General features: G+C 47.0%; 1 protein-coding gene across 1 annotated transcript in view; it reads left to right on the forward strand.

The window, feature by feature from the left end:
* The first annotated feature begins 10,387 nt into the window (after positions 1 to 10,387).
* Positions 10,388 to 13,700, forward strand: part of SH3BP4 (SH3 domain binding protein 4) — a 38,797-nt gene continuing 35,484 nt past the window's right edge. Inside the window, exon 1 of the mRNA XM_079977162.1 lies at positions 10,388 to 10,510. The gene's annotated coding sequence lies outside the window, so the exon portion shown is untranslated. The remainder of the gene's footprint in view (positions 10,511 to 13,700) is intronic.

Consider the following 13,700-nt stretch of genomic DNA (forward strand, 5'->3'; position numbering starts at 1 on the left):
CCTTTCATGATACCCCAAATAAGCTACCTGGAGCCCCACTCTGCCTCATGGGAGGGGGCTGGACCTGACACCTAACAGGTACCTAGTAGGAGATCCACCTATTCTTGGTTAAGCTGCAGGCAGGCAGGCAGGCAGGTTGTTGGTAAGCAAACCTGAGCAAAATCCCGTATCACTAACTAGAGTACCACCTTGGTCAGGGAGGTTAGGATAGGAGTTGGGAGCAACGGTAGGCAGGGGTAAGAGAGCCCAAAATCTATTGACAATCAACTGCAAACTATCAGTGGACACAACGGAGAAGTCCTGTGGAGGCCATTTGTATCCAGAATATAAATGTTCACCTTGTCTGTGTCCTGTAATTATTCTTGAGTCCTGTGTATGCCTACTCTACTCAGAAGCAACCCCCACTGAGTTCATTGGGACTGATTTCTGGGTAAGTGTGTCTAGAATCACAGCCAAAGTGTGCAGATGCCAAGTTCTGAATCAAGTTTATTGTTCAGACAGCTGTAATATCCTGTCTCCTACTTAGAGTTCTACAAAAGAGATGGGCAGGGTATAAACAATACAATTGTTGTTAATATTTCTGGGCAAATTTGTGGGGGCAGATCAATTGGTACTTGGTAACAATCACTATTGACTACGGAATAAATGTTACCACCCATTTGTGCTTCATATCCTTTTTGCTGACTCCATACAACAGGCGGGCCCTGAGTTTATTCTATTGAACCGACACAGGGATGCAACTCACAAAAGAGTGGGTGAGCAAGATAAAACTAATCTGTTCTGTTTCCCATGCCGGCAATCAGTACTGTGCTGAAAATAAGGCATGAGAGCAGGCACTGAGTATCTCCACATTTAGGAAGCACCAGCAAAGAACAAGGCAATGCAAAGAGCACTGTAGTGATTTACTAGCTGTCATAATACTTGTACCACCAGAGGCTACAAGTACATTGCATTTTAAAATGCAGCCTCATGTTAAATCTATTACAACAGCAAGCAACAGACACAGTACGATGGCAGCTACATTTATAGGCTCTGCTCTTCCCTACTTGACGCCTGCTAGTTCAGTCAGATACTGGCAAATGACTCAGTCCTGATCTGAAACTCTCATTTGCACCATTTCTGGTCAACTCTGAGGTCTGAGGAAAGACCACAGAGCAGTTGCTTTGATTACAGAATGTCCAGGCTCAGTCTCTGGAAGTTCCCCTTGAAAACCTTTTGATTGATTAAAAGGGCACAAGTAGACAATATTTTTAAACAAAATTTAAAGATTTTTAATACAACAGACCCTCCAAGTGTGCATGACACAAGCACACCCCATGGCATGCGTGAGTGATGCGAGCACTCCCTGTGGCATGCGCGCATGGCCACCACAGAATTAGGGGGCCCAGCCCCCTCCTTGAAAATGTTGGGGGTCCCTTGGCCCCACAACCCAAGATGGCGTCCCTGGTAGGACGTCTCTATTTTCGTCGGGAAAATGTTGAAATGTGTGGAGTTATGCGACCCCTGAGCCAAGGAGATAGGTAACTACACAACCTTTAGAAGACCTCTGAAGGCAGCCCTCTATAGGGAAGTTTTTTAATGTTTTATTATGTTTTTATATATGTTGGAAGCCACCCAGAGTGTCTGGAGGAACCCAGTCAGATGGGTGTGGGTTATTATTATTATTGTTATTATTATTATTTTCATTATTGAATAGGACATCCCTATTTTCATTGGAGAAATGTTGGTGATCATGATACAAATGCTAACAAAAATGCAGATGGTAAGCACTATTTTAAAATAAGCGCTCTAAACAACAATAACCTGTGGCTGAGGGAGAATGACTGGCCCAGGCTCACCCAGGTTGCTTCTTGGTTCAGTGTAGAACCTCAGCCTGCCTGGAAAAACTCTCTCTTTTACACTACAATGACTCACTAGCTCTCATTCTGCCTTTCTGTCTAGACAATATACCTGAGGGACAATCCTATTAAAATTTCATCCTAAATTAACCCCTGCTTAATTTAGGATGAAAAGAAAAACACCAACTTTTGCATATTAATTAGCAGTTTTAGGCACATGTTCAGGCTCTGCCCAATAATTCCACGCCCTGTTGCTCTCAGATGCACCTAAGCTGGCTATCTTTAGATGCACTAAAGATTGAGATCCTGCTATCTCCCAAACTAGTTAGGGAAGAGAGTCTGCATAACAGCACTTCCTGATGCTTAGTGCTAATTAGATAATCTATTGTTGACTCAATACTCAGACTTGATTGTAAATGTTATTTTTACAGGTGTGACTTTCTAAAAACTTCTTCAGGCCAATGAATCGAACCACATTGGATGGATGAGTGGCACAATGGTTCTTGCTAGGACTCAGGAACAGTAACTGGTGCAGGAGCCTCAACGTAGCCCTGGTGTAAGGACTTGGGCCAGGACAACACGCCAGTACAGTTGTTCCATTGTGCTGGGCCTAGGACTCTTATCCAGGATACCCTAAAGAGAGGTTAAATGGGCTGAACCAGTGCTTATGTTACCTAAAAAATGAGGTGCTGATGTTCATATACTGATAAAAGTGCCATGAGTACGGACACAAAATGACTGCCATGGGTAGCAACAAAAGAAGCACCAGTACTTCATACTGGTCAGTACTGCCATAAAAAAACCAAACACCCTGGGCAGAACTAGGTATGTTATGGCAACCCCAAGTGTTGGACCAGCAAGTTGCCGGGGAAAACTGGTGAGGGGATTTTTGAACCCACATTTGTAAATGTAATGTATCTTCACCCAGTTTTAACAGATGGATTACCTTGCATACTTTCTCTGGCTTGAGATGCCTGAACATGCATGTACCCGGTTTATGGCCACTGGTGCTGTCTGACAACAAAAGCATCCTTCTCTTACCACATCTAATTGCAGCTATAAATCAAGAATTGTTACAGATCTGGTGTAACAGACTTTGTGGGTGCCAAGGCACCCATATCTGCTAAAGACAGGGAACAATAACATTTTGAGTTTTGAAGGGAAGATGACACGAGGTAGATTTAAAATGCAGGCTAAACCAGGAAATCACAGTCTCAGTGCCTGGTACCCCCAGGAATCTTGCTTGGCAGAGAAAGGCGGAGGCACCCAACTTTTGCAACAATATCCCTTTCTTAGCTGGGCCAAATTTGCTACTAGTAGCCCCATCCTAGGGATTATTGGGCAAATATAGGGAGGAAGAAATAAGCCTTCCAGGAGTGTGAAAAAGCAGGGAGGGGAGAGGAAGAGAGATAATGAAGTGGGGTGCAATCCATTGCTAGAGAAAGCAGATGCATCTTCTCCCATGAAAGATAGAATGGGCAAAAAGGTACACAGAATACCAGAGAATTGCTTTGGGAACTGTGTCATTGTGTACTTTTATTTTTAAAGAGTGACAAGAGTGCTTGTCTGCTCAAAATAGTGGTCAGCTTTTATGATTTATTTATTTTTAATGATGATGAGCTTAATTGCAATCCATGGGTAATGCCCTAGGGTGGGTTGGGGATCCTGTCACGGAGAGTATAGGGGAGATTCTAACTGGGCCAGGAAAATTGCCTGCTGGATTTCTCTAGACAATGTCAAACTGTCCCCTTGATTTTTCTGGTCAATTTCACAAATAAAATTACCTTATATTGTTGTGGTCTTACCATTTTAAAAAAAAAAGTCAGAGGCAGCCTAGAGATTGAGGGCATTTTGTTTCAGGAGAGGAAGTAATTAATTAAGAGTTTGTGAGAGCTGAAGTGCTACAGGCAAAGTATTGCAAAACAGGCAAAAGTCTTTAAAGAAAGGACTTGTGGTGCAGGAAACAAAAGGAAATGCACAATGAGAAATCAAGAACGAAGACGCATCTCAGTACACCATCCAGCTTTCCCAGGGATCACCCCCCCACTCCCCCAACCTGGCCTCAGCTGTATACTTTTTGTTCACACCTGCAAACAGATTGTGTTGTTATTATGCTCTTTCTCTCCGTAACACATTTTTTTCAATAATCAAAAAGATGGGTGTAGCACTGGGGGGCGGTGTGTGTGTGTGTGTTGATGATCTAGTGCCTCATGGACCTCCTGCAAAATTAAACAAACCGTTACACAAAAAGCATCTCATCTGGAAACAGCTTGTTGAACTGGCCGCATGTGGCTCACAGGAGGAAGACGGCATTTCAGGAAATATTCCTTTGCTGGGCCACCTTAGGTGATACTGCAGCAGCAATGGGATGGTTAGATGTTTTAGCGGGGTAAGCTCCACTCACCACGCATATCAAACAAAGCCATGCTGAGAAAACTGAGCCTGTGCTGTGCAGTGAGAATCCAGCAGAGTGGCCAAGTGCTTTCTCAGATTCTGATTGTGTATTTTACTACATGTAACATCAGTGGCTGCTTGTAGCATCCTGTTCCGGATATACATGAGAAAAGTCTAGACAAGTTTGGAATCGAGACTTCAGGGCAGGGATAGGCGAAGGCAGCCTTACAAGGAAGCAACTCCTCAGGCAGAAGATTTTGGATGTCATTAAGCAAGACAGAGTAAGAACCAGCTTGACCTGACTTGTGGAACAAAATACTCCGAAATGAGCGGGAACACAGTATGCATTTTATGCAGCTTCTGCTCATTCAATAAAAATTATGCAGGGAAATCTCCTGGTGAGTTATGCTCTGTGTTAGGAGGATAAGTACCATGAAGATCCAGTATGAACATGTCTTGGGCTGGCCTTAGAGGTGGGGCGCCTGCAACCCTTGTTGACACTAAACAGACAAGACTGGCATCAATCACAACTTAGGGTGCTTCCAGCTGGGTGTTTATTGTGGGATGGGGTGGGTGATGATGATGATGATGATGATGATGATGACTGCAGCATACAGCACAAGATATTATGGGCTGTCCCGTGAATCCACTGGATGAAATAGCGGAAGAATGTTGCCTCAGGAGAGTGAGGAAAATTCTCAGGGATGATTCACACCCTGGCTGGCACTTTCTTGATCTCCTGCCCTCAGGCAGAAGATATAGAAGCAGGATTAGTTGCACCAACAGGGTAAAGAACAGCTACTATCTGTGGGCTGTTAGGCTGCTGAATGAAATGATAACAACAGGGCGACTTTCGGGTTTGGTGTGCGTGCGTCAGTAAATGAGGGGAATTAAGACTAAGAGAGCTGAGAGGAGGGTGCTCGTGTAATCTCACTGTATACAAGTTCTACAAGTGACAATAAAGTATTTCAATTTCAAGCATCCACACAACATTGTTAAACTCAAAATGCCAGTGTGTATTTCTCCCCACAGAAAATCAGATAAATTGTTTTTGTGATGTGGGGACTTGTATGCAGTACTAATATCCTGTCTGTTGCCATGCCTACTCATCAGAGTCTGGCTTGCATGCATGGTATTGCCTGAAAAGGAAAGAAATGCACTGTATGTTTGGGAGGATAGAAAGGAGAGCAACCGATTTAGGAAGCTGCCCAGAGTTGGATGAGGCAGCCCAGTCAGATGGACAGTTGTTGTTGTTGTTACTGTATAATAATAATAATAATAATAATAATAATAATATTATTATTATTATTATTATTATTACTACACCCACCTGTAAGTGACAGTGGGACTTCTGTGTGTAGAAAGAAAGGAGAGAGTTCTAATTTTAACAGGAAGGAGAACGACACTGAACTCATCCCCTACCTTAGGCTCATTTCCCTCCATCCTCCCTATTCTGCTTGGAAAGTGAAGGTGTGAGGAGACTCTGCACCCCTCCCCTTTTGGTTCTGTGACTCTTCTCTTTCACACTCCCTCAGCTCTGCTTTTTCAGTGGGACTTGGGCAGTTCTTTGTTTGAACACAGATCTACCAATCTCCTATCCGGTCTGCCTCTCAGCCTAAAATAAGAATGAGGGGTGGAGGAACCATTACTTGAGAGCTTTCTGCACCACTGAGTTTAACCAGTCTCATGTTGCTTCCTAATATCCTGTCAATGGGTACATTTCCAAATCATTCCAGCTGTTTAGGTTCACAGTGAACATACTTCCTACATATAAATATAATATATAAAAAAGAAAAAGTGAAGTGTAGCAAGCTTTCTACCAACAGCAGCAAAATGTGCCCTTCAGTGATTATTCTGAAAACAATAATTCTCTACACAAAGCAGTACAATAGCACACTATTAATGGAACATGCCTGCAATAAAGAATAGCCTATTTAAGGCCTTCAACAATAAAAGGGATCTTGTGTCATGGTTTTGTGTATCATCTAACGGGATACACTGTGTTCTCGATTATTTTGCAGGAAAGAAAACATCCTTTCAGTGTTATACACTGTATCTTTGAATCTCTCTTTAAGGTTTTGGTATCATTTCTGATTTTCAGCCGCAGATTCCTGCTTCATTTGACTCTAGACATTATTCTGCCAGAAAGAAGCACTATTATATGCTCACTGGGAAAGAGACAGAAGTGGGACTTACAAGGACTTCACTGGGCTAGATCATACATGCAGCGGGTCTTTTCTTTGGCATTCTTCCCTTCCTATTTTTAGCCTTTTAAGAGCTGCTTCTACTTCCTTCTTTTTAAGCAATCTGTTGAGAATGGGCTCAGGTGAACATCCATGTGGTGATGACTTCATCTCTGACTGCTCGCAGCTGCCTGCCTGCTTGGGAAAGGCCAGCGTAAACAAAATGAGCACATGCTGAAAACTCCCAGTGATGGAGCTATTATGTGAAAGAGGCAACAACAACATTGTTAATCATTAGCTGCATTGCATGAACTGATGGAGTGGATTACTGATACTTGCATTGTCAGGAGCATTTCATTCCACAAAACAGTTTTTCAGGGAAAGTTGAATGGAAAAAATAAAACCGATTCACTTGAAAATATTCTAGAACTGATGCTGAAAACCCACAAGGGCATTTGCCTGAAAGTGAGGTCCTGCCCCAGGGACCCAGCTAAGCTCCCTGCTTGCCTGCTTACTTGGAGCTGCACAGGGGCAAGTGGCTTCCCCTGGAGCTGTTTCTGTCCAGCTGATGGAGCCCAACTCTCCTCCAGCTTCCCAGTCCACTTTACAGACCAACCCAGTGTGGTTCAGTAGTCTCTCCCCACCCCTCAAGTGGGCAGCTCTATTCTCTTTTTAATTTTTCCCCCAAGTGGTGCCTGTACAAACACACTGTGAAACCCCCTCCCCACAGAAGGGCACCTGAGACACACATTTCAGCATCCTCCAAATTTTCTTGATTGTAATTTTTTAAGTGTTGTAAATACTGCCTTTAAATTTTTTTTGCAACCCACCTGGGACCTCATGCAGAAGGGCAGGCAATAAATCAGATCAATGGCTAGAGTTTAAAAACAGATCAATTTTAAAAATAGAATCATTTTTACAACAGAGGAGGAAGGGGAGAAATGCTTAGTGACCAGTTCCCAGCTCTGCAGTGGGAACTTTAGCTTCTCCTAAAAACATGAAGCATGTTTCTCCTGACCTAGACTCAAGAGAGAATACTATGTCTGACAAAAACATAGTGAATATACTTCCACACTGGAAACACTGATAAAATAGGGCTGCTCAGAAAAATGGCATCTGGGTGGATATTTGCTGAATTGGCCAAAAGCATGGACGTATGGCAAGTTAGGCTATTTTTATTATTAAAATCTGAAAAAAATAAAAGAAAAGCCCCAAAATGTGTTTTTTTTTGGGGGGGGGGGTGTTCTCAAGAAAGGCTCAGCAACTCTGTCTGGATTTTCACTTTTGGGAAAATGGCAATCCTAGCTAAAATTATGTTCACCCTCCCTACAACACTGGTATGTGGTAGCCTGGGGTGTGTGTGTGAAATTTCTCCATTTGTCCGTTTGCTGTACAAGAGCCTGTGCAGAAGTGTAATGTCTCCTCTGACCAGTTCTAGCAGGCCAGTTTGCCCCCTGCATGCCACCCCTGCTAAGAGCCATTCACTGATCACTGCATTCTTGGAATAGATGGTGATGTAAAGGCAAATGAGGAAACTGAAGCTCTTCCAAATACACGCAGAAGCTGATCAAAAGAAGAAGACAAATCATTTCCCCCCTCTCCTCCACTGTTTGATGGGGCAAGTAGCAGATTGCAGGAGATGGGACAAAAGCGCATCATGGCTCTTACGCTGTTTTGGGTTGGCAGATCCTGCTTGCATCACTCTGCAGTAGGTGATTGTTCTGGAGTTATCAAACCTGCAGTGCTGCAAAGGATGGATTCTATCAAGCATATAAAGATGAATTCATCACGCCTGCTTCTCTAAAATGTAGGGGGAAATTCACCAATAGCTCAGCTTCCTATTACCTGCACTCTCTGCTACTGTCACAAACTTGATTCCTGGCTAGCTAGTTACGGAAACATATATGAAGCTGCAATCCTATTCCCATACATGCGGAAGCACCGGTATATTGAACTCAATGAGTAACTTCTGAGGCTCCTTTGGGAAGATGGGCAGGATATAAACAGCCCTGAGATATTTGGGCAGTCTGCTTTGCTTCTCTGAAAGATGCCTGCTGCTTCTCAGTAGCTGCAGCAGAGGAGAATATATTAGCTGCCTGGACTGAATTCACAAAAGCCCCTGTGCAGATGGGACCGTGACAAGAGTCAGGAATAGAGGAGGGAGGGAAATGAGGCATTTAAGTAATTTCAAGACTCTGAACTTAAGGGATTTGGGGTTACCCTCTTGAGATAGTAATGTGTATTACTTAAAAACAGTAGTGTGCCAAAATCCCTCCTTCAATTTACTGAAAGTTTTCTTCATCTACAAAATAAACTTCCATTTTTCTGCCTCACTTGGAAGGTGTTCTGGAATTTTTCTATAATTTTGTTGCTGTGGCATTGTGCTTAGTCGCTTTATCAGCATGCTCCTACAGAAAAACGGACACGCTCTGACAACCCGGAAGGTATGGTAAGGGCCACGAATACATGGTTGCCACCTTTGTTCTAGCAAAATACAAGAGAGGATGGTGGCATGCAGGTAGGAGTGGTGGTGGAGGAGGGGGGCGGCAATTTTCTTTTCCACCTGGTGCTGAAATTACTTCAAAGCACTCCATTATGATCTACTGCAGCCCAGCCCTATGGCCCCTCTGGAATTTGTCACATGCAGAAACACACACAATTATTATTATTTTTGTAGATCTGTCTGTGCTTTGCAACCCAGAGCTGAAATTTACATGACTTTTCACAAACCCTTTCACACACTTGCAGGCCACAGCAAAATAAATAAATAACGGCGGGCATATTCTGATGAGGGGGAGAGCTTTGTTCCACATGTTAAATTTCTGAAAAAGAGAGAAAATATGACAGAGTGACAGGTTGGGGGGGGTGGGAGAGCCTTGTGGGGAGCTACGTCACTCCCACCCTCCTCTCTCAAATATAATGCAGATAAATAACTACTATGTGTTCAGAACTGGGGCTTCTGGGCTACACCAACACAAACTGCTTGTTTCTAGAGCCTCAGAACCTGTTTGCCTCTGAGGGGCCCAGTGATCCCAGGCTGCAACTCTGCAGGTGCCACCTTGACCCAGCCAAAGCTGCAGGGAACTGGAAGGGACAACATGAATGAAGCCTTGCCCTGGTTTGCTCCTCCTTGGGGTGGAATGAGGAGAGGGAGCAAGGAGAAAAAAAGGAAAGGAAAGATGGGAGAGAGTTTCTCCAGCCAAGCCGGCAAAGCCTTCCCTGCAAGAGCAGAGACAGGCAGTTGGAGAGGATCCTTAACTTGGCACACACGAGAAAGAGAGAGTACAGGAGCAGAGAAAAAATAGGAGAAATAAAGGGCAAACTGTCCTGTATTGAATCAATATAGGACACAACGTTTTACTTTGAAATAAGGGACAATCCTGTATTGAAGAGGACAGGTGGCAATCCTATACCCCACCTCTGAAAATTCCACCAACATTTCCTCTCCCCTCCCAGAATTCTCAGAAGGAATTTGTAAAATGTATATATTTAAGCAACTCTCCAGCTCCGTGGTGACCCTCTTCTTTATTCCCGAGTGGGGGTGACCTGACCTTCTGCCTCCAAGTCCTACCCGGGGGGGGGGATCAGACCCTCCTTCCACCATCGTTTCCGTGATCGCTCTTCTGAGCCCGGAGAAAGAGGCCGTGGCGCTTGGCCCTCCTTCCCCCCCCCCCGAAAGGCGGAGGGCGCCCCTTGCACAGCCCTCCGAAATCCAGGGGGGAAACGGCAACCAGGCTCCCGCTCGCTTGCTGCTTGTTTTTTTCAGTTCCCCTTAAATGCGAGGGAGCCCGGCGGAGGGGCGGGGGGGAGGGTTTCGGCGAGGCCGAGGGGGCGGGCGAGGGGCGCCGGGCGGCTCCCCGCCGGGTGCCTTCCTCCTCCTCCTCCTCCTCCTCCCCCTTCCACGCCCGGCCCCTCCAGTGACATCAGCGAGGAGGTCCCTGCGCGGACGTCCAGGGGACGCCCAGGCGCTCGCCCGCCCGCCCGCCTCGCCTCCTCTTGGGCTCCATTCCCGGCCGGACGAGGCGAGGGTCTGGGCGCCGGAGCGCTGCCCTCCTTGCTGGCCCTGGCGCGGCGGCTCGACGGCCAGCCGAGGAGGTAAGGGAGCCCCGCGCGGGCTGAGCCATCTCCCTCCAAGTCCGGGGGAGGGAGGGAGGGGGGTGTTTGTCGGCGGGCGAAGGGCAGCTTCTCGGCTGGAGGGACCCCGAGGGAGGCGGACAGCGAGGTGGGGCGGGGCGCGGACCCGGGGGCGGAAGGCTTGCTGGGGGGGGGGGCTTCTCCCTTGGACCATGCAATACCCGGCCGGGATGCTGGGAGCGGGGAGCGGGGGCAGAGAAGCCCCGTCGCCGGGCCCAAGCGCCGCGCCCCTGGAGGGAGCTCCCTTGCGCGCCGCTGCTCGCCTTTCTCTGGCCGAGGGGGCCTGGCCGCTCCCCGGCCCCCCGGGCTCTGGCGCCGCGCCCTCGGCCGCACCCGCTCCTGGCTCCGGCGTGCTGGTGGCTTCATCCGGCGGGGGGGGGGGGTGGTCTCCTTTCCTCGGAGAACGGGAAGAGCAGCTGTGGGGCGAGCGACCTGGATGGAGGCCGGGCAGGGGGGGGGGCTGCCCCGGCTTTGCTCGCAGCTGGATGCCAAGAAGGGAAATTCTGGCCCCGTGGGGTCGGCGGGTTCCCTTTGGGCCCCCGGACCGGCGCCTCCTCCCGGCGCCCCGTGTGGCTTTGCGGATCCAGAAGAAGAACCCGCCGCAGTTCCCCAAGGCTGTGATCGCGGGAGTGAGCCCTTCTGAAGTCGATCGAGTACACGTGGAGAAGGCTGATCTGATGTGTTGAAAACAATGGCTGTTCTTTTGCACCCCACGCTTAAGTCGAATTTTTACACCAAAAGTTTAACCAGGCTTTGTTCTGAGGATCTCCTGCATAGCACCGCAAAGGGGGAATGTTAGTAAAACCAGGAGGGGAGATGTGATCCAGATGATCCTGTTCCTTTGGGGAGGGGTAATTCTGTGTTGGCTGGTGGTCTGGCTTGTTTCTGTCCACGGCTGTATTTTGTATGGTTGATTATAGCTTATAGATGGGTGTGTGCTGTGGTTTTCATTGTGTTTGCTAAATAATTTAAATTACTAGGTTTTGTTGCTGTATTGAGTGAACTGCTCTCAATTATCTCTGAAGAGTGGGATATAAATAAAATTATCATTGTTTATTATCCTTATCCAAGCAGCCTATTATAAGTTGCACCCAAATCTTCTAATATAAACCAGCAGAAAAAATTGGCCATTCCTCCATGATATTTACAGGACATTATATTCTGCTGATGCTTTTGTTTATTTTTTTAAACTTTACTATAGCTAGTAGTAGCAAAAAAAGTGCTTACGGGCAAAAGGTTGTTCTTCAGTTGTGTAAATCATTGCAGCAACCTGAATAGCAGCGCAAACAGTTCCTGTGTTATGTGTTCTCCCTAACCCCCTTTACATCTACTGAGATGATACAAACGTTTAAGTATTTATAATGTACTATAAAACTAGAAACTCAGTCCAGATTAGAAAAACAATCTTTTTATGACATTTTAGTATTTGCATGGGGATAGCTAAACTTTCAAAGCTGTTGGCTAAGGCCTCTGGTGAGGAGTCAGAAAGTAGATATGACCTCTCTTATTGTACTGGGCAAATCAGTTCTTAGTGCTTTAGTTTGTTCTCCACACACCCTACTTATTCCCACAAAGCAGTGGGCAGCAGAACATTTACTTGGCATCACTCTGATCGGGCTATTTGCCTTCAAGTTCTGAGAGAACTTTGGTAGTATCCAATTCTAGACAGGTCCCATTCAAGACATTTTGCCTGTCCAAGAGGCTGCAGCAGACACAAATCCAGGACTCTTGGTACATCGGAAGATTTGGCTGTACAGTGACCAGTAATGCACTCTGATGTGTTACAGTGAGATGGGGAACCCTGCAGATGTTGCTGCACCACAGCTCCATCAGCCCTGACCTTTGTCCATGCTGACCGGGGGGGGGGGGGGGCGGGGGGGCGGGACTTTGAGTCACAACCTCTGGATGGCGGAAGATTCCCCACCCCTCTCTTAGACCCTAACCTCACTACATTTAAGGCAGCACCATAGCACTTTAGGGACGCAGGTGGCGCTGTGGGTTAAAGCCTCAGCGCCTAGGGCTTGCCGATCGAAAGGTCGGCGGTTCGAATCCCTGCGGCGGGGTGCGCTCCCGCTGCTCGGTCCCAGCGCCTGCCAACCTAGCAGTTCGAAAGCACCTCCGGGTGCAAGTAGATAAATAGGGACCGCTTACCAGCGGGAAGGTAAACGGCGTTTCCGTGTGCGGCTCTGGCTCGCCAGAGCAGCGATGTCACGCTGGCCACGTGACCCGGAAGTGTCTCCGGACAGCGCTGGCCCCTGGCCTCTTAAGTGAGATGGGCGCACAACCCCAGAGTCTGTCAAGACTGGCCCGTACGGGCAGGGCTACCTTTACCTTTACCTTTATAGCACTTTAAACAGTCCCTGAAAGAACCCTGTGAACTATAGTTTGTTAAGGGTGCTCAGCGTTGTTGGGAGACCCCGTTCCCCATCAAAGGGCTGCAATCTGCAGAGTTCCCTGGGAAGAGGGATTGGTTGTCAAGCCACTGTGTAGAAATTGTAGCTCTGGGGGGAATAGGGGTCTCATAACAACAATTCTCCTTGATTGTTTGGCGGAGCCCATGACTGCTTGAAGTGACGATGCTTTAAAAGTACAGGGCAGGCGAGGGGGTTCTGAGGGACAGCACTTGAGCTGCATGCCAACATGAGTGGCTGCCTGGCTCAGTCCTGATCCTGCAAACATAGGAGCCAACTCCAAGGGGCCAATGTCCCTTCGGCCCACCCAATAAAATATTTGAGGGGCTGTGCCCCCCCCCAAGTTGATGGGTGTTGCCTTTCAAATGGTGTGTATGTGTTAATTATGTGGGGTGGGGCTTACCTGCCCCCTCCCATATTTTACTCAAGTTGGCACCCTTGCTTGCAAATGATGGTCTTGGAAGAGAAGGTCCCTTAATATTTATGTGTGGTGACAGCATGGAAGAAACAAACCCTCGGCTCACTTGTTTTATTCCCTCTAACTGTGAGGCTTAGTCATGGCTCTGTTTGTGACAAGATAAGCAAACTGCCTGAAGTGATTTTGAGAATTCTGCCTTTCATGGACTGTGTGGATCAGACACAGCTGAGCCTGCAAACTCTGCCTAAGTAAACCTTGGATGACACTGCAGCTGCTTCTAGATGCAGTTTGAGTCTGCTTTGCTGCTTGAGAATCTCTGAGG

Source organism: Podarcis cretensis (genome assembly GCF_951804945.1).
Source record: "Podarcis cretensis genome assembly, chromosome: 1".
Lineage (NCBI taxonomy): Eukaryota > Metazoa > Chordata > Lepidosauria > Squamata > Lacertidae > Podarcis > Podarcis cretensis.